The 24,473-nt window shown below is 35.7% G+C and overlaps 1 protein-coding gene across 10 annotated transcripts in view; it reads left to right on the forward strand.

Moving 5' to 3' along the window:
• MEF2C (myocyte enhancer factor 2C) overlaps positions 1-24,473 on the forward strand; it is a 180,384-nt gene that overhangs the window by 50,734 nt on the left and 105,177 nt on the right. For 2 of the 10 annotated variants that reach the window (XM_088838473.1, XM_055429057.2), the window contains exon 1: positions 22,004-22,335. The exons of the other annotated variants lie outside the window; for them this stretch is intronic. The gene's annotated coding sequence lies outside the window, so the exon portion shown is untranslated. Of the gene's footprint in view, positions 1-22,003; positions 22,336-24,473 lie in introns of those variants that run through there. 10 annotated transcript variants of the gene reach the window in all.

The raw sequence follows: 24,473 nt of genomic DNA on the forward strand, positions 1-24,473 counted from the left end.
TGATATATGTTATACAGAAACACACACGTATGTACATATCCATGTAGGAATGTATGTCAAAGGAATTGCCAAAGTCAAAGTCAGTACATGAGACTAGAAGTTTCTCTCGGCTCCATTTTAAAATGAAGGGCGTTCTGAACATCATGACAGCGCTAAAGAGCAGTGCCTTCTAGCATCTACTCCAACTCTAAATTCTTCCATTCTCTTGTCGTCTTTGGCAGTTACCATCCATGTGCTCTTAAAGCAATCAAAGTAAGACACCAAATTTTATTAAAATATTGAATTCTTTGTAGCATGACATAAAGGGTGGATGCTGGAGTCATATTGTGTATGGTGTTCCAACCCCAGACCCGCCGCTTACTTTGTGCAAGAGAAGTCTGCTTTGTACAAGTTTCCGCATATGTGAAGTAAATGTGATAATGTACTACTGTAAGATTGTTTTGAGGATTAAATGAATTAATGCATGTAAGTAGAACAATTCAGGACACAAGGATCAATGATCATTATCCTTTTTAAATTCTTATATTCAAGAAATTTTTCATTGAAAGATTTTTAGGTTTTGCTTTTTGAGGAAGCTGGTCTAGGACATCGATTTTATAATTACCTACATCATCCTACAAATTAAAGTCATTAAAGACAGATTTACTGCTTGATTTACCTTTACAAAGTTTTTCTAATTCTTGTAGTGAAATGTTAATAGTTTCAATTCATATTATTCAATTTGAAATAGACCGGGGGAATACCAGGTTTGCCAATTCTTGGAAGTTTATGAGTTTTGAAATATTGATTAACAACAGATAATTTCCTGAAGGAATTTTCAGACTCATTTCCCTGAAACATCAGAGAAAACTGAACTTTAATAGGGTCAGTCATTAATCCCTTTGAAATGAAGCTGAATGTTTAGACACAAATCAAATGGATAAATGTATTGAAACCTTTATTGTAGATATTTAAATTAATCCTTGGATGACATTTTGTACTAGCCACATATCACACGTTTTCAGTTTATTTTATTATGTCTGTGTGACTTTTTTCTTTTAATCGGTTTCTCAATACTTGTAAACAAGAAAGATTTACCATAGCATTCAATAGAATAACCAAAATCATGTGGGGCTGGCATTTAAATATGTGATTTCTTAAGATTTAGACAGTTGAAGCTTGTGAATTTATGAATGTCATTTATTTTCAAATTAACTAGAAACAAGTAAATTAAAAATACTTTAAAGTGCTTAGCACCACCGTATTCTTCTCAGAAATACTGAAGAATTTTTGTTTTCCATCTGAGAAACCAAAATAGTGCCACACAGGCCCAGTGTAACTCTAAATAATCAATCCATGGACAGAGGGAATCTTTTAACCAACTCTTTCACAGAGAACAGTGTCATTAGTAAACAGAATTTTATCCTCAAGTATGTCAATTTTTGACCAAAATCTAAATTTTATTCTTTTTTATCAGTGCGCCCCACTATCACTGGGGATAAATTCATGACTTTTTTCTTTTTTATATGCTTAGCAAAGTTGAAAATAGCTAGTAAACATCGTGCAGTGTCAAGTTCCGCTACTTAAAGTTTTTGAAATGTGTCTCAGTTTATTACCTTAGTATGTCTAAAATAATTACAAAACAATAAAATATTACGTATAAAGCACTTACCATATTGCCTGCTATTATTTCTGTATAGAAAGACATGAATGTGTGAAAATGTGAATTTTTATCTTAAAGGAGATGGTTTTTATCCACACAAGGTTTACCAGTACTCTACAAAGTTAGAGCTGTTGTGTAACTAGAGAGTTGAACCCATTCAGACAAACTGCTGGAAGTAGGTTTGTTATTTTCTACTGAACAGTTTTCAGCCTCTATAACTTTGGCCTTTCAGATACAGATTATTACTAGGTTACTAAATCATGCAGATTCTCTCTACTGCCTCCTCTGCAATTGGGGAATTTTTTTAAAAAATAGAAAATTATTCTGCATCATCTTTGTAAAAGTTATTCTGTAGGATTATAAGTTTCAGCTAAAATATTGTATATGAATTTTAGTTACATTACTCTGTGCCCAATTACTAGTTATAATTTTAAGTTTGAAGAATGGAATTTATTTGCCCTCTATCTATTGCCAGTTTTTACTCAGGTACTTTATAAAAGCTATAGATTTAAATCCAATTTTTATAACTTAAATAATGTTTGTATTCAGCTTCAAATTTGAGAAACTCCTTTGTAACACATTTGTGGCCCAAGTCATTACCAAAAATTGTGCAAGTATAAATGAGATAAGCAAACTGGAAATAGTAATCTTATATGAAAGCTTATAGATTGGTGTCTGATCTAGTCTTGTATCTAATTATGTATCTTACCAGACTGTTAATATTCTTTCCAGAGGCCCTGAAATTATTCTCTCTCTCTTTTTTTTAAAGTCATTGTTTTATAGATGAGTTACTAAATGAAAAAAAGAAAAGTGGTAATAGAGGAAGTTGGCATGGAGAATTCTTGCTGTACTCAGCTCTTTTTATCTTTTTCTAAATATAGTTTTAAAATATTGTTCGGGTCAGCTGATGTAAGCAGGGGAGTGCTTCTTCATGACTTCTTTCTTTCCCAATCATTTCAATAATGTTTTGATGAATTAAAGTATGTAAGTGAAACAAAGAAATCAGTGCCAAGTTCTCATATTAAATTGAGAATTGAAATTGCTAATTCCCCAGATATTTTTAATATATTGCTAATCTCAAGACCAGAACTAAATTGGTATTCCAGGACTGAAGTGGTAAATTTTTAATAGAGATGTCTCTTACAAGCAGGTCTTATTATAACATACTAGAATATCATTTATTCTTTGAGGGTGTGATTTATTCTATTTAAATGTAAGCCCTGTAAAGGAGATGTGTTAATCTATTTTTACTCTAAGTACATAAATATGTCTGCTACTGCACTCTAGTCAGTAGATGTATTCAGAAGCCAATATGCCTACACGCTCACATTTCTTCTGTAAATGATGAATAATATTGATAAATGAAAATTACAAATCTGCAATAGAGCTTAACTATTGAACATTAAATCATTCTGTTACTAACTCTGTGTTCCAGTGACATTTTCTAGATTTTAAAAAATGTCATTCCTACACTTAAAAAATATTGTTTGCTTATGTGGCGATGTAAGCAAATATGCATTTGAAAGAAAATTCACAGTGCAACCACAAATAATTCCCTCTAAGAATCAGAGTGCCATTTTCAAAAATGGTTCAATTTTCACAATAGAATATTTAAAAACTCTTTCCTGCCAGACTTTACACTTCACATGTTTGGTACAATTAAAAAAGGAGAGTTGGAGGAATGGAACTCTTCGGTCTATATTTTGGAAAAACATATTCAGTCACCTCAATTTGTCAGTGTGCATTAAAAGGGAGGTCATTATGCAGGAGAAAAAGAAGAAGAAGGCAGCTCTAACTCATGTGACTGACATGCACTGAACATGGCCATTAATACAACTTGGCAGTGACCTTGGCAGAATTACAGGTAATCTCCTTGCAGGGATAAACTGAATGATATTTCTCCCATGTTAAGCACAAAGAGAAGGCACTTTGGAATTTTGCGCTTTAGTTTTCTTTTATCCTAACAAATATACGTTTTTTAAATGATCTCTTAATGATTTTCTTTATCCCTTTGTTCTCTGAAATGACAGTTTATCTAAAAAATTGTTGCTATCATTTTTCCATCTTTATAGGGAACTATTATATATTGGTAGCACTTTTATTTTTATTATAAGTGTAAATCTATAGTTAATTTTATTATACCACTCATAACCAAAGTTCTAAAAAGCAGAAAACCCATAGAGAAGATACAGGTTGAAATTCACTGTTGAAAAAATTTCTGTGTATTTTATGAAAAGACTTAGCACCATTGTTATTATCATTACCATATTGGAAATACTTGAATTATGTAATATAAAGCCTGTATTTTTATCATAACTTCTTAGATTTTGCAAAAGAAATTCCAAGTACGTCACTACTTATTTCTTCCTACTTCAGGGTAGGTGGTCACATAAGAAGGGAACTGTGGTACATAAAAGATTCAGGTAAATTAATGGAAAATGTCATGGCAAATACTAAAGTTGTAATCTTATTAAAACGTCCTACTGCCACTGTAATCTCATATTTAGTAATTATCTGTACTAAAATGCCTGTAACATATAAGAAGCTTCACAAAATGGAGTTGGGCTTGGTAAAAAGCCTCTAAGCAGGTTATAATTTCTTACATTTACTCCTACGTCACATTTCAGTACAGGAAATGAGCAGTGACTTTAAAGGAAGAGCATTTTTTTCCACAAATGTGGATCCATTTAAGAACGATTCCTTCCTGAATTGTTTCTGGGGTCTTTTGGTCATTTGAACCAGCTGTTGACAACAGCATTGAAAGGGGCCATTGACAGTGGAGGATCTGACAGTTTCTGTTTGGTGTTCATTATTCATAATTTTTGATTCTAGTTTAACTTTTGAAAGCAAATTAGTTAATTTCTGGAATTAAAGCAAATTCATTGGTCATTTTTATTTTTGAGTTTCACATATATGTACAGTATTAGAAAGCTGTTTTCAAAGAGGCATTTACAGTGCGAAAGGTGAATTATTTTCATACAGAGAAACATTAAGACTCATTTGATAAGAAGGACATGGAAATTTATTAGGTAAGGCATCTTCAATAGATTACAGTATCCTGCATTTCTCACCAGTGTACCTATAAATTTAACCTTTAGCACCTATTTCCAATTTCCTGTCAAATTGATCTATATAATCAGAATTCCTTATTATGTTTACATTACCCAGGAATCCACCAAATGGAAAATTAGAGGTAACTTATCTCTGGCTATAATTTATAAGTAAATGGTAGCTGGCATTATAACATTATTTAAAATCTTAACCATGGGGAAAAAGAATTGTACTTGAAATACTGCAATAGAAGTACATTAAGTTCAAAGAAAAAAGAAACATAATTTCAAGCAGTAAAAAAGTTAGTTACTTAGTATTTTTGGTGTATTATATTTAAGATATAAATATGTTAATCTAGTTTCAAAGGATGACGTGGCAAAGTCAAAGAGAAAAGGAAACACCCTTCTCTGTTCTGGGGGAATCAAACTTTGAGGTTTGTTTTTAGATAAAAGCTCAGATCATGAATATACTGGATTTTATTTATTTTACTGTCAACTGATTTAGGTCCTTCATATATAAAATTTTAAAACTAGGTGATTAAGATATTTCATTAGAATTTTGTAAGGCCGTCTAACACATGAGGCATATGGCAGAAGAATACAAACTTGGAATCTGGAGTTAGGCTCTCTTACCTTAGCCCAGTTTTGCTACTTACTTATGGGGTAAAGTTGGGCAGGTTTTGTATTTTTTCAGTGCCTTGATTTTTTTTCTGAATCAGAAATGTAATATGAAGCATGATCATGATAGTATACACTTATCCAGTATAAGGTTCAGTTGAAATAATAGAAATGATATTCCTGGAACATGTTCATTCAATGAACTATCACTATTATTAGGATGGTTAAAAATTGTTTCACAGGAGTAAATTATCAAACACTAATTAAAATTCTATTTCCAAAACTTCAGATTTTACTGTTTAGATCTTTATTTTCCTTCCATGTTTCCAATCTGAAATAGAATCTCCTAACATGATAATGTTCTGGATTAAAGAGAGCCATAGACACTAGTTTCAATAGATCATAAAATCTTTCATTAAAAATGAAAGAGACGTGTATAATCCAGACAGTGCCTCTCACTTTCTTGTAGAGAAACTTTGTATTAGGAAAAATGAAATGAAATCCAAAAATTGAATTTCAGAAAATATTAAAAACTTGATTTAAATGTGATTGTGTAGCATACATTGTCTACTTAGTAATTGACCTCTCTGACTTTTGCACAATATCTCAGTAGAATTTTAGAGATAGATTTGGGGTTTTTTAAAACTTAATTCCCACAGTTTATTGTTTTACCCTTGATTTTTTAAAATAAAACTTAAATAGCGTATACACAAAATATTTGAAAATATTTTAAGTGATGGAACGTGTCTGTGTTTGGGTAATTTAAGCATAGAATCCAGCTAAAGTTTTCAGTTCAGTAGCTCAGTCATGTCCGACTCTTTGTGACCCCATGGACTGCAGAATGCGAGGCCTCCCTGTCCATCACCAACTCCCAGAGTTTACTCAAACTCATGTCCATCGAGTTGGCGTGTTAATGTTTTAGGGAAAGGCAAACGGCTAATGGAAGAGCAGACCTAAATAAAAATGCTTTTTATGACGTGATTTAAAAAAAGAAACAAAACACAAAAGAAATCTAAAGAGACATTTTGCAAAGCCTTGCATTAAAAAAAAAAATGAATTAGGGAAAGCGTTAAGAGAGACAAGGCAACACCACCCCAGATATTAGGATCTTTTAGAATAACTCAGTCTATTGTATCTCCCAGCTGTTTGTCAGTGATGTGCCTGTCTCTCTATCATACTCCACACTCTTCTCCTTCTAGAGCAGAATTGGAGGAGAGGCAGAAGTTTCTGTGGGTAGATAGCTGTGGTGAGCATCAGGTGCCCTCTCCAGTTCAGGGTGGGGAGGCTGCCCTATGGAGTGTTTGCATTAACATTTTTTATTTAACCTAAGAAAAATATATATAGGATGGTGTCCATCCTGATTTCAAGGCTTCTAGCAAAGAAGAGTTGTTTTCCTTCAAAAGCCTTTGAAAACCAAGTCTAGATTAACATCTTTTAAAAACTGTTATTATTTAGGCTCATAAATATATGAAAAATTTACCTATGAAGCTGGCATATTGGCATACATCTAGCCACACAGAGGAGATGTGTGCTCCCTCTTCTGACTGTTTTCCTGAGAATCTGTTCAACATACTTAATGAAAACTAAAATTTTGATAAAGAATCTTCACAGGATCTCCCACTTCTTTATTTACTGTCATTTTGATTGCTGATACTGTATCCATGGAAGAAAAGTTATTACCCACCTAGACAGCATAAAGCAGAGACATTACTTTGCCAGCAAAGGTCCGTCTAGTTAAAGCTTTGGTTTTTCCAGTAGTCATGTATGGATGTGAGAGTTGGACCATAAAGAAAGCTGAGCACTGAAGAATTGATGCTTTTGAACTGTGGTGTTGGAGAAGACGCTTGAGAGTCCCTTGGACAACAAGGAGATCCAACCAGTCCATCCTAAAGGAAATCAGTCCTGACTATTCATTGGAAGGACTGATGCTGAAGCTGAAATGCTTTGGCCACCTGATGCGAAGGACTGACTCATTTGAAAAGACCCTGATGCTGGGATGATTGAAGGCGGGAGGAGAAGGGGATGACAGAGGATGAGATGGTTGGATGGCATCACCAACTCGATGGGCGCAAGTTTGAGTAAGCTCCAGGAGTTGGTGATGGACAAGGAAGCCTGGCGTACTACAGTCCAGGGGGCCTCTTAAGAGTCAGACATGACTAAGAGACTGAACTGAACTGTATCCGTGAACTCTCAGGGGAGAATTTTTCTTACTGTGTATCTTTTATTTTCTCCATACAGTTGATGTCTGTAGCTGCACTTCATTTCTAATCTGCTATCTTTTATTATACGGTAGGGAACCACTGATCACTTGTTTTCATCCTAGCACAATTTGCTGTTGTTCAGTCGCTTAGTCATGTTTGACTCTTTGCAACCCCATGGACTGCAGCACGCCAGTGAAGACGGTGAAGGTTTCCCTGTCCTTCACCATCTCTTGAAGTTGGCTCAAACTCGGTGATGCCATCCAACTGTCTCATCTTCTGTTGTCCCCTTCTCCTGCCTTCAATCTTTTCAGCATCAGGGTCTTTTAAAATGAGTCAGCCCTTCAGCTTCAGCATCAGTTGTTCCAATGAAATCGGGGTTGATTTACTTTAGAATTGACTGGTTTGATCTCCTTTCAGTCCAAGAGACTCTCCTAATATAATAGAAATATCCAAATATTTCAGTCAAACCTTAACCAGGTGTATAATCAGGAAATATGAAAATGAGTTGGCATTCTTACTGTATTAGAATTTATTTCTCTTTCAGTAAAGCTAAGACAATATTATTCATTAATTAGTTTAGGTCTATCAAACTTGATGATTGACCAAAGATTCATACTAATTTAAGGTCCAGTCATAAGCAGGAATTAAAGAACTAAAGAAATCAACAATAAAGATGAATTTAATGAAACAGATCTTCAAAGGACATGGAACTGTTTAAAAGGTATTTTTAGAAAATTTAGTATGTAAGATAAGAGGATTGCCCAAGTAGTCAAAGACTACTTCATCTTGTATCACAAACATTTAAAAAGGGAGAAGAATGTCTGGTTAGCTAAAGGAAAACCTTATGAGGAATGGGAATAAAGAAGTATTATGAGAAAAAAAAATTTTTAATAATGTGAAAGTGAAAGTTCTAAGAAATAGTGAAAGCTTAAACTTTAATAAGGGGAGTCAAAATTAAGATAGGATATTTACAAATTTATTCACTTTAACCAAAAACAACAACAGAGGATAAAAAGGCCATCTTTCATGTGGAGGGGAAAGTAAATATAGATAATATCAGGAATATTTTAAGTTCCATGGGGGCATGAATTTTTGTCTGTTTTACCCCTTGATAGATCTCTTAGAATAGTGCTTGGAACATAGTAGTTACTGCAAAAAAAAAAAAATGTTCAATGAAGTAAATGTTTCTTTGCTTTATTTTTTACCTTTATTAAGCAGTAAAATGACCTCATGCTTTTAGCCACATGCGTGAAATGTAACATGTACTTATGACCTAAGCAATCAACTGATATTAAATAACAAAGCCAATTTCATGGAACTACTGGGCAAGTCTCACTAAAGCCTAAGATAATCTTAGTAGCAGGAATTCTTGTAACATAATGCCATTGCAGGGCCACAAGCTACTATTCTTAAGGATTTTTAAATAAAGACTAGAAGATAACCATTACAATGATGACATTAAAGAAAAGGATGAACCAGAGAACCATCCTTACTGTCTTTGCAGACTTAAAAATATACAAGGAAAAACATCACAATGATTTGTTATACATTTGTTATATATTCTATAACACCCTGGATGTCAGTATTAAAACTGGTCATGTCAGTATATTTTAACTGTCTGAGTGTGAAGGAGAAGGATAGGTTTAATCGCAACTTTCCAAGGCTTTTGATTTTGTTCTTTATGACATCCTTGTCCTTCAATTGAGAAAATATTCTCTAAACCACACAGATTTGAATGGTAGCTAAAGGAATAGTGAAATAAATAAATTGTTCACTTAATTTATAGAGTCTTATGTAAAGAGACTTTTTGAGGTCTGATCCTTGAAAGATGAGATCAGAACTCAGCATGACCTTGGTAAACTGGAGAAGTAGTCACAAATCATGAATACCAGGAGAAAGAAAATAAATTCTTTAAATATAAAATGTGGAAGAGTTGGCTGGAAGCAAATCTGGCAAGGGAAAAGAAAAATTGGAATAAATGAAAAGGTAAACATTTACTTTAAAATTCATGCAATGTGTGGATAATTAAAAGTATGTATCTGATAGGAATATACAAGAGCCTTTTTTTAGTACTGTGTGTATTTTTGGACTAGAGAACTAAGGTATGACTTGAAGAGCCCCAAGGATGGGTGAAAAAGAACAGCAGAAATAGGTGCAATTCAGTCCACAGTCTTAAAGCCCAGGACACAAAGACATGATCATCCAGTGTTCTCTGTACAGAGGTAGAGCAGGACTGGACATAAAGTATTCCGAGAGGGATTAGCTATAAGTAAGAATTTCCTGAGAGTGAGAGTTGTGAGATATCAAAATAGGTTACTGAGGAAGGTTATGTTGCTCCTTTTTCCGGAAGGCCTTAAAAATAGGAGAGGTGGAATCTTTATGAAATAATTTGGGTATAGTATTATCTGAAGGAGGGAAAAATGATATGACCTTGCACGGCCCCTGCTGCTATTAATATCTGGCATTTCTACTCTTACCTTGGCTGAATGGAAATGTAGATATGTGTATATACCGAAAAAAAAAAAAAAAGACATCTTTTGCTTTTCTGTAACGTAGCAAAATTTATCTGTCTCATAAAGAGGCATTTTAAGGCAAGTGAAATGTCCAAGCCCATCCTGAAATTCTCCATATTAAATTTAGAGAAGCAGTTAATTAAATATTCATCTTAACTGTATTTTGTCAAAGGAACTGGGGAGAGACGGTGCCATTTTTCTTTGTTTTCCAGTTCATTAAGATATAAAAGATGAACACTTATCTTTAACTTTGAATTTTGGAATCCTCAGGAATGGGCCCAGATAATGAGTTGGTCTGTTAAGTAGTTTCTTGATGACCACGTCCCCTTTTCTAGCATCTGAAAGTAATGTGCTCCCCCACCACTTCTCAAATCTGTTCCTATTGGATCCACCCACAGGCATGAGTGACACCAACGTAAAAGTTATTCCAGAGGTGTCTTCACTGTGAAAGGCAGTATTTGCCAACAGGTCCTTTCTTGCTAAGTTAGAAATCTCAGAGGTTTCCTGTTTACCACAAACTCTCTCAAAGTGCCTGGGATACATGGGTTGCCATTTTGAGCTTTCACTTTACAGTCACCTGCCCAGCATCTTAAATTGAATTCAGACTTGGATATAATGTGCCCTTGTCGCTTGAGGAGTTTTTGAGTGGCTCTGACCCACGGTACTCATCAGCTGATACAGTAAACGTGTGTAAGTACAGAAATGAAGACCTATGTGCCTTTATCTACACCACAGATTTCTACCTATGAAAGTAGGAGAAAAGACTGATACATGCCGAAAATATACAAACTTACTACATCGTCATGTGCTGTCATGCACTGTTGGCTCTGATAGAGGAAGCTATGTGAAACTTTGAGGGAGAAAATGCTGTGAGCTTATGTAACACACCAGTGTGTGATTTTTCTTCCAGCTCTCATAAATAGATTGCCACTACTGTCAACTGTTTTTGTACAGTTAATTTGTGTATTATATAAGGTGTGTGTCTTATAAAGTTGATAGCCGTAAAATTACTTCTAAAAAGAATATATTCCAAGAGTTTGCATTGCAGTTATATCCAGAGGTCTCCAACACAAAGAATTCTAAGTCAGTAGGTAAATGTGTAAAATCCTAAAGTGGAGACTCTCCTGCCTATGGAGGGATATTGTAGTAGACCATAATTGGAGGAGACGAAGGAGAAGAAGGAAGAGAAAGAGGAGGAATAGAAAGAGGGTGGGGGAAAGATGACAGGGTTTTGCCAGGCCTCGTTAGATCCAGGTTAGAAACCTACTCGAGATACTTTGAAGGACCGTAAGATGAGTGTCCCAAGCCTGGAAGTAAGATGTCTATATTAACTTCTCTGCAATTCTCATCTTACCATAAATGAGGTTGATCCCCTGGCCCATCCTCAGGAAGACACCTGTTTTGATGGTTTTTACCCGGAGTCAAGATGAATATATGCTGATTCATATACACTCACCTGCTTTCTCTTATGAGCCACCACATTCATTTGCAGAAAGGAAGGGGGAGAAAACCGTTGGTGCTGATCAGCCAGTAAATACTGACACTTTAATGGAAAGTATCTAGCTCAAGTTTCACTCTTCCCCTGGGAGCACAGTGAAGTAAACTCTCTTTTTGCTGTCAAGGGTAAGAAAATGTTAGATATATTAAAGAACATTGAGTTTGAAAGTGTTCTTAGATTCCACTAAATCCCTCTAAACATCTTGTTTTCTGTGTATAGTTTTAAATTTAAGGTACTCTTTTTTTGAATATTACCTTGCATCATAGAGGAATAGCAGAGGGTGTGGTTCGATTACTAAGTATAGGACTGGGTTTTTAGGGGTTCAAGTTATAGCTCTAACACCAGCTCTGTGACCCTGGGCAAGTAATTTAACTTGTCTGTCCTCCAATCTTCGTTTCTTTTTCTGTCAAAGGGAAATGGTAATAGTTCCTGCCTCATAGGCTGCTGTGAGGTTTAGAGTCAATAGACGTAATGTTTTTAGTGCAATGATATTTTATAACTTACAGCTAATTATTTATTAAATTTCTAAATATAGTTAGCAGTCCAAAGTACGTAATGTAACCTTGATCTTAACTGCTAATTTTGCTTGAGTATGAGGTGAACCAACTTTTCAAGGCAAAAAAAATTTTTTTTTTGAAAAGACGATTATATTTACCAGGCAACTAAACATTTTTGTCAGCTTAATTGTTTCTCTAAAGCATTCTGGCTTCATTTTGTCTTACACCTTTATTGAATTTATACCATTTAGGAACTGCAAAGGGGGCTTTAGAAACTGAACCCAGCTCCCTTTATATGTCTGAGGAAAATGAAACTCAACAGAGTTGACCAACCCAACGACCTGCCAGTCATTGGTAACAGAACCCACATTAGAGTCCAATTCCAAATAGAGCTTTCTTCACAATGCACTTTACTGCCTTTCGGTGCTTTGGACACAAGTTACACTGATTACCAAATATTTTATTAATATTTTTACTTTAAAAAAAAACTTTTCTGCACCTGATGTTATGTCTGTGTTCCTTTGTCAAGCTCAAAGAATAGTTTGTTCCTATCAATTATTATTCAGCAATACTGTTAGGTTTTTCTTTGAGCCAGTCACCGAGCTAAGTGTTGTTTTAGAGCATTTGTGTTCAGTGATCACAGGAAAGAAGCCTGTTCCTTTCTTTAAAGCTAGCATTTCCCAAGGGATATTCCTGATAAATTTGGAAATACCCAGATTCTGATGTCACACACATTAAAGAATATGAAAAGTCCTGTAGCAGATAAATCTATTTTCCTGATTTTTTTCATCTTCTAACTTACTGGCGGGGAGGTGGGGGTGCTGCACGGTGGGGAATCCCTTGTTGGCATCCTCAGAAACCAGCGACCTTTGGAATCCACTTTGGGATTTCTAAGGAGTCATGAGCTTGGTCCCATCCTTGGGTGCTTTTCTTTACAGACCCTAAGGTTGAGAGAATCGGGATGAAAAGCTGCCTGTGTCAGTAACTTCTCATGTGCCGTAGCCTGGGCTTTGTTACAGGGGAAGGACTGTAATACTTTCCATGTAGTATTATCTGCCAAGGATCACTTGGCTTTCCTTGAGAAGAGCCTGGGACGGAATGTGTAGACGTGCTGAGATAAGGAGCCACCCGCCAGGCCTCGGGCCTGGGACCCGACTCCTCTCTCCCTGGCCCGCGGCCCCTGCCCTGTGCAGCTCGCTTGCCTGTCCTGCCTGCATCTTAGGGAGGAAACGTTCTGTTCGTCTGAAGACACCTCTATTCCTAGCTCTTTGACAGTTTCACTTTCCATATCCCCTCAGTTCTAAGCATGTAGAAAGAGAGATAATGAAAGGCGATGAAATGAAAAATCAAGTGGGGCATGCTTCACATAGAGGGAAGAGATTCGTATTTATGTGCCTGCTTTGTGTGCAGTTATGACTTGAGTTTTGAAGGGGGAGAAGCGTCCTCCACAGATCGCTGGACAAGATAGGGAGGGACGTGAGTGTGCGGTGTGAAGTATTGGTTGGCACCGGGCATAAACGAAGATGCTGTGCTAGTTTTTATTTTTAAAAAAGTGCCTATGCTGTGATTCATTTAGGAAAGAAAAGAGGCAGCTTGACTTAAAAAAAACTTCCAGATTTTCAGGGTATTTGATCAATATGAAAACAGATGAGTGTTCATTTAGGCTTCTTGGTAAATTATACAACTTTAACATAAATTATGTTCACCAAACAGGACATAAGAGCAAAATGATGGAATAAAGGATCAAATTTATACCTCTCCCCCCCCCAAAAAAAAAATGACAGGGAAGAGAGAATTTAAAATGTATGCCCACTTTTCCTTAAATAAAGTTTCCTTAAATAGGAAATTTTGACCCTTCCCCTTACTTAAAATTCTATACTCTTTTGATGGACATTTATATTTTACAACTTTTAAAATCAAACTGTCTATTGTCCTTCACTCTAACTTCCTATTTATTAAAATTCGCAATCCTTAAATTTTGTATTTTTCCTCTTAAAAATGCTTTAAAAGTTTTAGATGGTTCAGTTTGTCTATTCCTTCTAAGTAGGAAATTAATCTGTTTGGCTTGAGGCTACGTAGCTTACTCTCATTGGATGCTTGTGTCCAAAGATGTGTGAATATTTCCCATACAATGAGACACTGACATTATCTCTGAGATCTTAATGAACTCTGTGCTGACTGCATAGGAGTTGGGCCCTATGAGAGAGGAAATAAGTCAACCTAAAACAGTGACTCAGTTACATTAGTAATGTTGTAAGATTGTTTATTTCTAAAAGAGTTTTTAAAATGCAGTTTAAAAAATATAACTCTTATATTTGCAGAAATTTTGTGTTGTATTTGTCAGGCTGCCCATGATATTATCTATATTTAGCAAGGCAAAGTGAACTTATATCCCCAAGACCTATTGATATTTCAACCAGTGGGCATTACTTAAATTGAAACAGCCACATCTCAAGGGAAGACACACTGTTGGATTCAACTAATATAAATTTAGAAACGTTTTGCATTATACTGTATTCTCCCTGTTTCAAAGTATTTATAATTTCCATAAAATTAAATCATGTTAAAGTGAAGAAAACAAGTTTACACAGGGTAGTCAAGAAACTGAATTGCATCTAACTGATTTTTGCAAATGAATGTGGATCTGTTTTTTTTCCTGAGCTTCATAACCTCCTTATAGAATATATGCATTATTATTCCCATTCTCTAGCTGAGGCAGCTGAGGTTTATGAAACTGTGAATTGGCCAAATTTGTACCACCAGTGATGGGTGGGGTGCCGGAATGTTCACCCTCCAAATATTGCCTTGCTCCATCTGTTGTTTACAGCTTGCCTCGGATGTCATCTTTTCAAAGAACCCTTCCCTGACAGCACTAACCACCTGGGCCCCTTTCCTATGTCGTCACCCCCTACCTAGCCTGTTCTGCTGTGGTCTTTTCTCTGTTATCATTTTTCTATCTGCAATCATTGTACAAGTCCCCTGTCTCTCCTTAAAGTCTCAGTTTCGTGATGACCAGTACCTTTGTTTTGTTCACCCTGGCGTCTCTGGCACTGAGTATAATGCTTGACGTATTTATATCTCCGTGACTATTGATCAGACTTTTTTCATTGACATGTGTAATATTAAACAGCATGATTTTGGCTCATGGCCTCCGATGACATCAGCTTACTCGGGATTTGATTGGCCGTGTGGTCCAAGCTAGAGTTTAGTTTAAATTCTATGATGGGCATACATCACATATAGTGTCATATAGTTCATCTGCTCCAAAGCTGGTTCAGATCGCCTGCCTTGTGTCCCGTAAAAGGATCTGTACTGCGTTCGTGCACCTTAATCTCATTTCTGACATTTAACTGTCACCCTTCCTGACCACCAGCCCTGACAAAAGTTCCGAAGTATTAAAACTTGTGTGTTACACAGCCCTGGTGTGTTTTGTAGTCAGCGGGACAGCCATGTAGAGTCCTCTTGTCCTGGAGTTTTACACAGATAAAGGGAGGATATAGTTTTGAGAGGAATTCTCTAACTACAAAGTGCATCCTGAAGGCCATTTAGCTCACAATGAAGGTCTGTGTTTAAAATAGCACTATAACAAAGTAACTACAGAGTTTTGGCAAGGGCTTCAACTATTTATAGAACTAAGTAAGGCATAGTAAATAGGGCTGCAGTACCCAGTTCTCCCTTGCCATAACCCCAAACTTAGGAGAAGCACTGTAATTATATTTTTCAACTTAAAAAAAAAAAATCATAGTAGCCATTATCAGTTTAACCATACGGGAGCTCAGGCTGGGATTTCTTTTTCAAATGCATACTTTTGATTTTCAACAGCTGCACTGGGGCTTTAATCATATATTATCTTTATGAAGCCTTTTTCTAACATATGTTAATTGGCTGTTTTCTGTGACAAATTATGAGCTCTTACTTTGATGAGGTTCAATTGCAATCATGTTGGAGTCGAGTATGTAGAGTTTCCACCCCTGCTAGCTCCTCAAACCACTACAAACATCCGCACGTCACTGCAGTGCTGAGTAATGGCAGGATTTGGGCTGGCTGATTTTGCTACAGATTTTTTTTTCCACAGGATATTTTCAGCTTCTTTGTACTAAATCTGTTGCAGGGTTTGCCCTTTTTAGCAGAAGCATGCTCTAAAATTAACATCAAATCTTACTGGAGATTACTATAATACAGTGAGAAATATTTCATAATACAACACCCTAGCGTCTGTTTTGCTTTACCAAGATTTTAATACATTTGTTAGACATTTTGTAGAAGAGTCAGTCAGTTGTGAGGTTGGTAAGTGTTTTCTAATTTGTCAGTGTTTTGTAATATATATTTTGAATTTTGCTCTTTTGAGGAAAAGAACAGTGATTTATTGAGTAGCTGACCAAGTGTATATTTAGCTATCATAAAGAAATGCACATACTTTTTTCTTTTTTCTAGGTGTTGCCAAACATCAGTGTGCTAAAGATTCCATTGTATTTTCCTTTTTCTTTGTAGTCACATCTGTTGGTCAGTGATAAAAAGAATTACATGTTCCATCAAGGTTAATGTCCTATGAGATGCATAACATCCATTCTGGTCGTCTGTCCTAATGTCAGTTTTTATATATGATTAGGGATGAGCAGGTATGTTCTAATCCATCTACTCTGAGAACTGTGACAGCCTGCATCAGAAACCAGCAGATGATCACTGATAGCTATTGTTAAACTAGATATAAAAATACAGTGCATTTGTTTGTATTCAGAGGAAAGTAGTCAGGTCAGTGATTAAGGCCTTCAGAAACTGTGTCAAACACCAGTCATACTGGGATTAATTTCTCTATGTTTCTGCCTTGCCACCTAAGGTAAAGGGTCTGTAAACTGAGGTTCTCCAAAGCCAAAGCTTGGGGTCAGATTTCCACATAGGTATTAGAGTTTAGAATAAGATGAGCCAGATGTGAATAGGAGCTACTCCTCAAGAGGCTGTTTTTAATCAGCCGTTTCCCAGGAGTAGCACACAGTCAATGAGCTCTAAATCCTGAGGCTACCTGTGCACGTAGGAAGGCCTGGGAACATCATTACAGAACTTACATCTGAGCATATGTGGAGAAATTAGAGCAGAAATTAAGGGTAAGAAAGGTTAACTTCAGAAGTCTTACTTTGGTACTGCTGTTTTAGAGGGTCTTAAAGAGATCATTTCAAATGTTTTTTTTTTTAAAGGAATATTAAACTTAACTAAATGCAGGTACTACTCTATTAAAAGAGCCTTGTAAATAAGCCAAATGAAAAGTTACTATTGATTTATGTTCACCAGAACCATTTAAACATGTGTATTACTTTGAGAAGGTACACATACATCAATTTCATCCTGAGTAAATAAATATAAAGTTTTTTTTTTTCCATTAATAGCACTGCGGCTAGAGAGAAAGTCTTCAGGAGTCATGCATGATGTTTCAGTGTGACTCTGGAGTCAGGAGGTGCCCTGTCTTGAGATAGTGGACACAAGGAAATTTATTGTAGTTCCACTTGATAAGACACATATACTTAATTGGCTTTAAGAAAATAAACCAAGGTAAAGAATGATGTGTAAATGAAACAGGGAACTTGACACTTGACTGTATGGAAGCCCGTGAGCCATGTGGCTTAATTGGGGCCAGTTGGGATCATTTAATGATTGCTGTCAGAAGATCAGATTTAATTCTCTTTATAAGAAGACCACAGTGGGACAGAGTTAAACAAATTGTCATCAGAGGTTTCAGATGAACAAAGCCTTAATTAGGTTGATTAGGATGCTGTAAAGGAGATGAAGAGAAATAGAAAAATTGATGAATCACGGGCTTCCATGTTGAGCCATATATAATAGTAATATCAAATATCTGTATTTTGATTTGAGATATGATTATGGCATTTTGAATATTATGTAAATTAGCATAGAAGGTTTCTGTGTAAACACTTTACATTTCTAAAGTTTAGCTAGAGACAAAAGTAAATGACATTCAGTGAATGTAAATAGCAGATGATTTATCAAGCATATTCTTCTTAATGTAGAACAAAAACCATGGCAGGAAGACAGTAGTATTTCTTCTCATTCCTGGGGCATTTTTAAAATGTTAATAAATTGGTAAAGTAAATAACAACAGGCAAATCATTTTCAAGAATGTAATTTTCAATCATGTAACATTAGAATACAGATTATTATTTTATTACTTAGCCTTTACTTAGAATGTCCTTTTATATACAATCCTAATAGTATTATGACATTTATTAGTGATAATACTCAGGACTACTCAGGTGTCTTAAAATGCACTCTTGTTGTTTACACACATATTATGAAAAACTAAAATGTGTTTTTTCTATTTGTTGCAATTTTAGGGGGAAATATTCCCTCTGTACAAACACTCACACACACGCAAATGGATTAGTAAAGATGAAAACTGTGTCTAATACACACAGGCTTTTGAGAAAAAAAGTTGTTGAATATTTACATTTTAATAATGAAATATGATGTATTAAAGATTAAGAAAATAATGAAAAATTTTTTCAAAAAGATCATTAAAGGCCTGGAAATTCAGATTTTTGTCATAACGATGAAAATTTATAATAACACATCCCCCATTTCAAGCCTAGCGTGCTTTGAAGGCTGAAACTTTTGTTTCACTGAATATTGGTGTCATATAGTGCTTAACTTGCTGTGTTCAATAACAGCAACAGAACATCCAGATGCATGTGCTTTTGGAGCGGTTACAGCTGGGGAACAGAGCATACTCTGTGATGCTTGGTAGCTCTTGCTTTGTGATGAGGACACGGCTGGATCTACATTGGTGGTGAGCCCTGCCCCATCACTAAATGGCCTTTAGAAGAAAGCAAGGTGGACATGCTGTTGTGAAAAATCAGGAAACCAAAGAATTGATGGAACGCTGACTTAATTACTCAGTATGATGCGGAAAGACTAAAAACTGTGGTGTGGTTGGATAGCACAAGACTTTTGACATCTTTAGACCATTTGGAGTTTATTTTAGCATGGGATTGGAGAATACTGTTTAAGCTCCACTGTGAAAAATATGTCCAAGGCAAAATATACCATGGATGATATGACAGGGAAGCTGTGCTTCCCTTGTGTTTATTAAATTGTTTATAATGAAATACAGTTGTTTAACGGTTTCTGTCTGTTAAATTCTAGTTTTGTGTAAATAAAATGATTTATATCAGTGATAATGGCAGGTTAGGCCCACTTACTAAATTAATTGCAGGGGTTTTCAAAATGAGTTCTTTTTTAGTCTTATTATATTTCTGACATACATTTCATCTCCTTTTGTCCTTGGGGAAAGATATTAAAGTAGGACTAGAAACATTAATGTAGAGTTTTCAGCAGCCGTGGTCATTGGGAAAATTGATATATTTCCCTAGTTATTTCCACTTTTGCAGCCTGAAGCTCTTCCATGACTGATACTTATGAGAAACTTCTTAATTTTTATAACACTGTAAATTTTTCTTCATATAATGATTATTGCTAATGGATAAATGAGGTATTACCTTCAGAAGTTGCCCATCATCATCTCGGCAAAGTGAGGTCTTCATGGTATAAGTAAAGACTACATGGTTCACTTGATAACCTTATTGTACATGACTTTCAATTTGCCTCAAAATTGAAGCAGTCTTAGAAGTAGTAAGCCACGTTCTCAGTCCTACTTTGTACCTAGCCTTCACCTACAGTACTACATTTAATGATTACACTATCCTAAAGATGAAGAAGTCTTTCCCAACTGTTTTTTAAGGCAGGGGAACAAACAGTGGTTCCAAGTGCTCAAATTATTAGTCTGTCATCAGCCTCTACTTCTCAGAATCTCTTATTCCATATATGAGATGCTATATAAATAAAATGAAAGATTAAGTGAGATTATCAGTCTGCTTCATGTATAAATGAAAAATGTTCTTAGAAGTCATTAAAAATAGTGACAAAAAAATACCCGAGAGATAAAAATCTTAATGAATTAATTCATTAATCAACCAATAGTTATTAGCTCCCACTGTACACCTGGCACTGGGGTAGAAACTGAGAATGCAAAAGTCAGGCAAGCCAGACTTGGCCCACAGATGTTGTGGAAGTCAGCAGACAGACAGATTTCTATTGTGACATGCCACAAAGGAAGGCATGGTGCCTGAGTCCTCACAGGACCATTTGATGTGATCAGGACTGTGGAGTGCTTTCTGGGAGGTGAAACTGGAGCTGGGTCAGAAAGGAAGGGAAGAAGTTAAGGAGGAACAGAGGAGAGGGAGGAACATTCCAGGCAGAAGGAATTGTATGTGCAAAGGCCCTGTGGTAGGAAGGAGCATGGCGGGTGTGAGGAACTGAAAGACAGTTGACATTATTTATTATTTGTGTGTGTGACATTATGTTACCGTTTAGAAAATGACTCAAAACTAATCATATTAACTTGGAATAAATCGAAAAAGTACCTTTAGTTTGGCATGATGGTATTTATCCAGTGGAAAAGAATGGGTAATTTTATTATCCTTAAGAGGATGTCTTAGCTATGTGTCTTCAGAACGAACTCAGCTTGCATTCATACCTAGGGTAATATAGCATTCTATATAATACATGGTAAACTTAGAGAGAAGTGGAATAACTTTCAAGACCAAGGGAATATTCCTTAACTCGTAAGACATCACGCAGATTACTAACAATAACATTAATAATTATTATAATATCTTTGGAAGTTCCTGGATTGGGAAGATCCCCTGGAGGAGGAAATGGCTACCCAGTCCAGTATTCTTGCCTGGAGAATTCCATGGGCAGAGGAGCCTGCCAGGCTACAGTACATGGAGTCTCAGAGAGTCGAACGCAATGGAATGACTAACACTTTTGAAGTTCAGAATACTTCTTAAGAGAAAAAAGTGAAAGTTCTGCTTGTTCCTTTTAACCAGAATATAATTAAAGGCCTCATATGTCTTTCAAATACATCATAAAGCAGAAAGTTAAATGTATCTAGATGCAGCATAATGAGCAAAGTTTTCCACTTAAAATAATAATGCATCATTTAATTGTTTGAATTAGTAATACGAGGCTTGAAGCAACTGGGCTTATGTTCATTTTTGTCCTTTGCTAAGTAACCAGCTTGTATTTATTTAACCGTATAATTTTTTGTATGATGTAGCATGCTTGGTTTTCAGCCTTGAGTTTTTACAAAACGTTTTATGAAGATGCTAATGTCAGTGAAAATATGAGTCAGTGAAAAAGTTATTTGCTAATGTGAGTAAAAGAAAAACAGAATTCTTCATCGCAAACTGACATCACACTTTTTAATGTTTTATCATTATTCATAGGCTGTTTTTATTTAAGTGATTGCACTGTGCTTATTGTAGCAAAATACATTCTTTGCAAAGATAAGTTTAGCAGCAGAGAATTAATTTCTTCCCACATCTTTTAATGTGGCATGGCAGTCTCACTCTAAGATCAAAACATAAAACTGAAGGTTATGTTTAATTTCTAAATCAAAGTGTTGTGGGAAGATGATTGAAATCTGAAGATGACTCAGATCCACTTGATATGTGGTTTTCTTCCTACAGAAATCTTATGGTAGACTGCCATTTCCATGTTAGAAAGAACCCAATAGTGATGAGATTAAAATAAATAGTTTCACTATATAACTGAAAGTTTATGTTAGTTACTTTCTTAGTCTGAATTCTTGTTAAGAACTTTGAAAATTTTGATATCTCTTTCCTTTCCCCACCACCATCCAGTATATCTTTCTTTTAATTATGGAGGCAAAGAAGTAATCCGTGTGTTTTCCCAACAAACGCTGATTTTTTTTTCACAATTTTCATGATTCTTTTTTTTATCAAAAAATAAAATAATGAATCCATTTGGCCCTTCGCCTGTATAGAATTCTTTATGTGCCTTGAGGGAGTAGAATTAAGGTTATATGGCTGCATGAGCTGTGTTAAGATGATTTTGGTGAGGCATGGTAAATGGTCATTGCTGTGCATCTCCTACTTCACCAAAATGAACTTATTTGTCTTCTCATTTTTATTTCTTCCAGCAGTCAGACAGAATACTAACCTAGAGCTGAAATGGATTTTTTTTTTTTTCTTCAGGTGTCTTAAAAATAGGAGTCAGAAATGTTGTCCCGTGTCTGGAGTTCTCTGCTTGGCCCTTATCTGAACCTCTCAAAGGCCTCCCTGTGTGGGGTGTGCAGCCCAGCACCCTCAGACAGTTCTGCTCAGAGAAGGAAGTGAAGAGTTTTGGTTCCCATTTTACACTTCTGGAACAGTTTAGGGAAGGAAGCACCTTTACACCTTTTATTGTTCGTGGTTGCTGACATCATATCCTTCCCTGACCAGCCTGTGCGTGTTTCCTGCCATTCTGTCAAGATTCTTCTGTGTTACTGGGAGGGATTTGTGGGAGGGAGGGAGAGAGGAAGAGAGCAAGAAAGAGCGGGGCAGGGGGGAGGAGGTGTGTGTCACTCAAGGGAACTGGTTTGTAAATGAGAGAGCCCTGGGTGGGAGAAGGAGCTTTAGCATCTGTCCACAAGAAATCCTTCTCTCCTTGGGTCTCAAACCACTTTGCCTTCATCTGTCTGCTTATGTCAAGCTCAAAGTGAACAGAAGCCTGCCATAATGAAGTTCCCCTTTTTTTTAGTAAGCAGCCTGATTTTATTTTTCTCATATTTAGGTTGGCAGAAAGAAAAAAAATGCAGAGGACTGTAGCTCTATCCAGTGTAACTATGGTAGACTGTTGTTTTTTTTTTAATTACTGATTGTTTCTCTGTAGCTCTGTCATTTTCCAAGAATTCTTCTTTTATGTGGAAAGAAGTAGCGGGAAGGCTGCTGGAATTATTTTAAGCTTATGGTTGATTGTACATAATGAAAGTTCTCAGTGTAACTCGAATACCACTACGTGTAGTTTAGCTGTTATATCCTTTTCTTCATATACATACAAAGCAATTTTTCAGATTAATGAGGTTATGTAATCTCTTTTTCAGCTTCTCTAGGCCTTCTAGAAACTAATTCTTGAACCCAACTTTGCAGTATGATTTTTGTGTAAAAATCAGGTTGAAAATATAGTTTTTCTATACTGAGCTGTTATTGACCTTCCTAACTCTTTGAATTTTTACTGACAACCTTGAAACATGGTGACCCATAATCAAATAGTCTTTGAGCCGAATAGTCCAAAGCACATTTTGCTTCATGAAAACAATCTCATTATCACCACATCTTCTTCTGCATATGTACTTAATCATATCAAATTTTGCATTTCAGAAATGTTCAAAAAGCGCACCCCTCAAGACATACTCATTTTTATGGGAAGTAAGATATTTGAATGCTATTAAAATTTAACCTTGGATTCTCTCTACCTTGTTTATTTCACAGAGGAAAATATAATGTCATTTTTAATCTGCTATTTTATATATTTATACATATTGATACAAACCATTTCTTTCTGGCAAAATATGTCCCATTATGTTTTAAGAATTAAAAAAAAAATCATTGCTCTGCTCTTTTTAAGAAATGTCCCTTGTTTCAAAGTTGTGAAATATGGGGTGGTGAGATGGAAGAACTCTTCTAAGTTTGATTCATCAGGAACTCTGTCCTTCCGAGGAGACCCTTCTCCAGGGATATTTCTCTTCTCGTTTGGTTATTTGTATTTTGAAATCAGGATCTGCAGAGGTTCTCATCTTCCCCGCCTCGTTCCACTCTCTAATCTGTTCACCCTGACCTTCCACCTTAAAGTGAATAAGCGCTTAGGCAGGCATAGTCCTGTAAGCCGATAGTGCCACCGGCCTCAGCTCAATGAAAGAAAGGAAATTGTCCCATATGCATTTGCTGTGGGTTCATGGGTTGGCTTTTCTGTGACCGAGGAAGCCTGTTTGTTTCTTTGGGGTCTTACACATGCATGGGAAATACCATTCTAACGTGCTGCTTGCTTCTAAGGTAAGACTGTGGGAAACACAGGAAAGTTGTCCAGTTAAGTGATATTTTAGACTGACTCTAAAAATAGATAGATGGAAAGTGTTTGGCAATAGTGAATATGCAGTTGTGCTGTGTGGATTTTTTGTATTTTAATGTAATTTTTAATGTATCTTGTAGCTAATTTTTTCTTGTCTGTCCAAATGTGTGTTATTGATGTAACTCTGAAACTTTGAACTACTTCCAACATTCAAAATTACTGCTGGAGTAATCATTTTGATGAGTCCTGTGTGGTTGTGAAATTACTCAACATATATATATGTATATATGTTCTCAGAGGCAGAACTGAGCTGTAGTTTCATAGAAGGCATTGGGAAAAAGAGAATGGATAGTCTTAGTATTTAAGCAGCATTTAATCCACCAGAACTAATTATATCATAATAGCTTCTGCAATTAGATAATCACAGAAAACTTTAAAAAAATTTATTCAAGGTGATAAAGAATTTAAAAATTAAATTAAAGAAATCAAAAGACAGCTAATGTGATCAGACCAAGTGTGTAACAGTTCCAATTCC

Source organism: Moschus berezovskii, chromosome 8, assembly GCF_049115385.1.
Source record: "Moschus berezovskii isolate FMDL1 chromosome 8, NW_MosBer_1.0, whole genome shotgun sequence".
NCBI lineage: Eukaryota > Metazoa > Chordata > Mammalia > Artiodactyla > Moschidae > Moschus > Moschus berezovskii.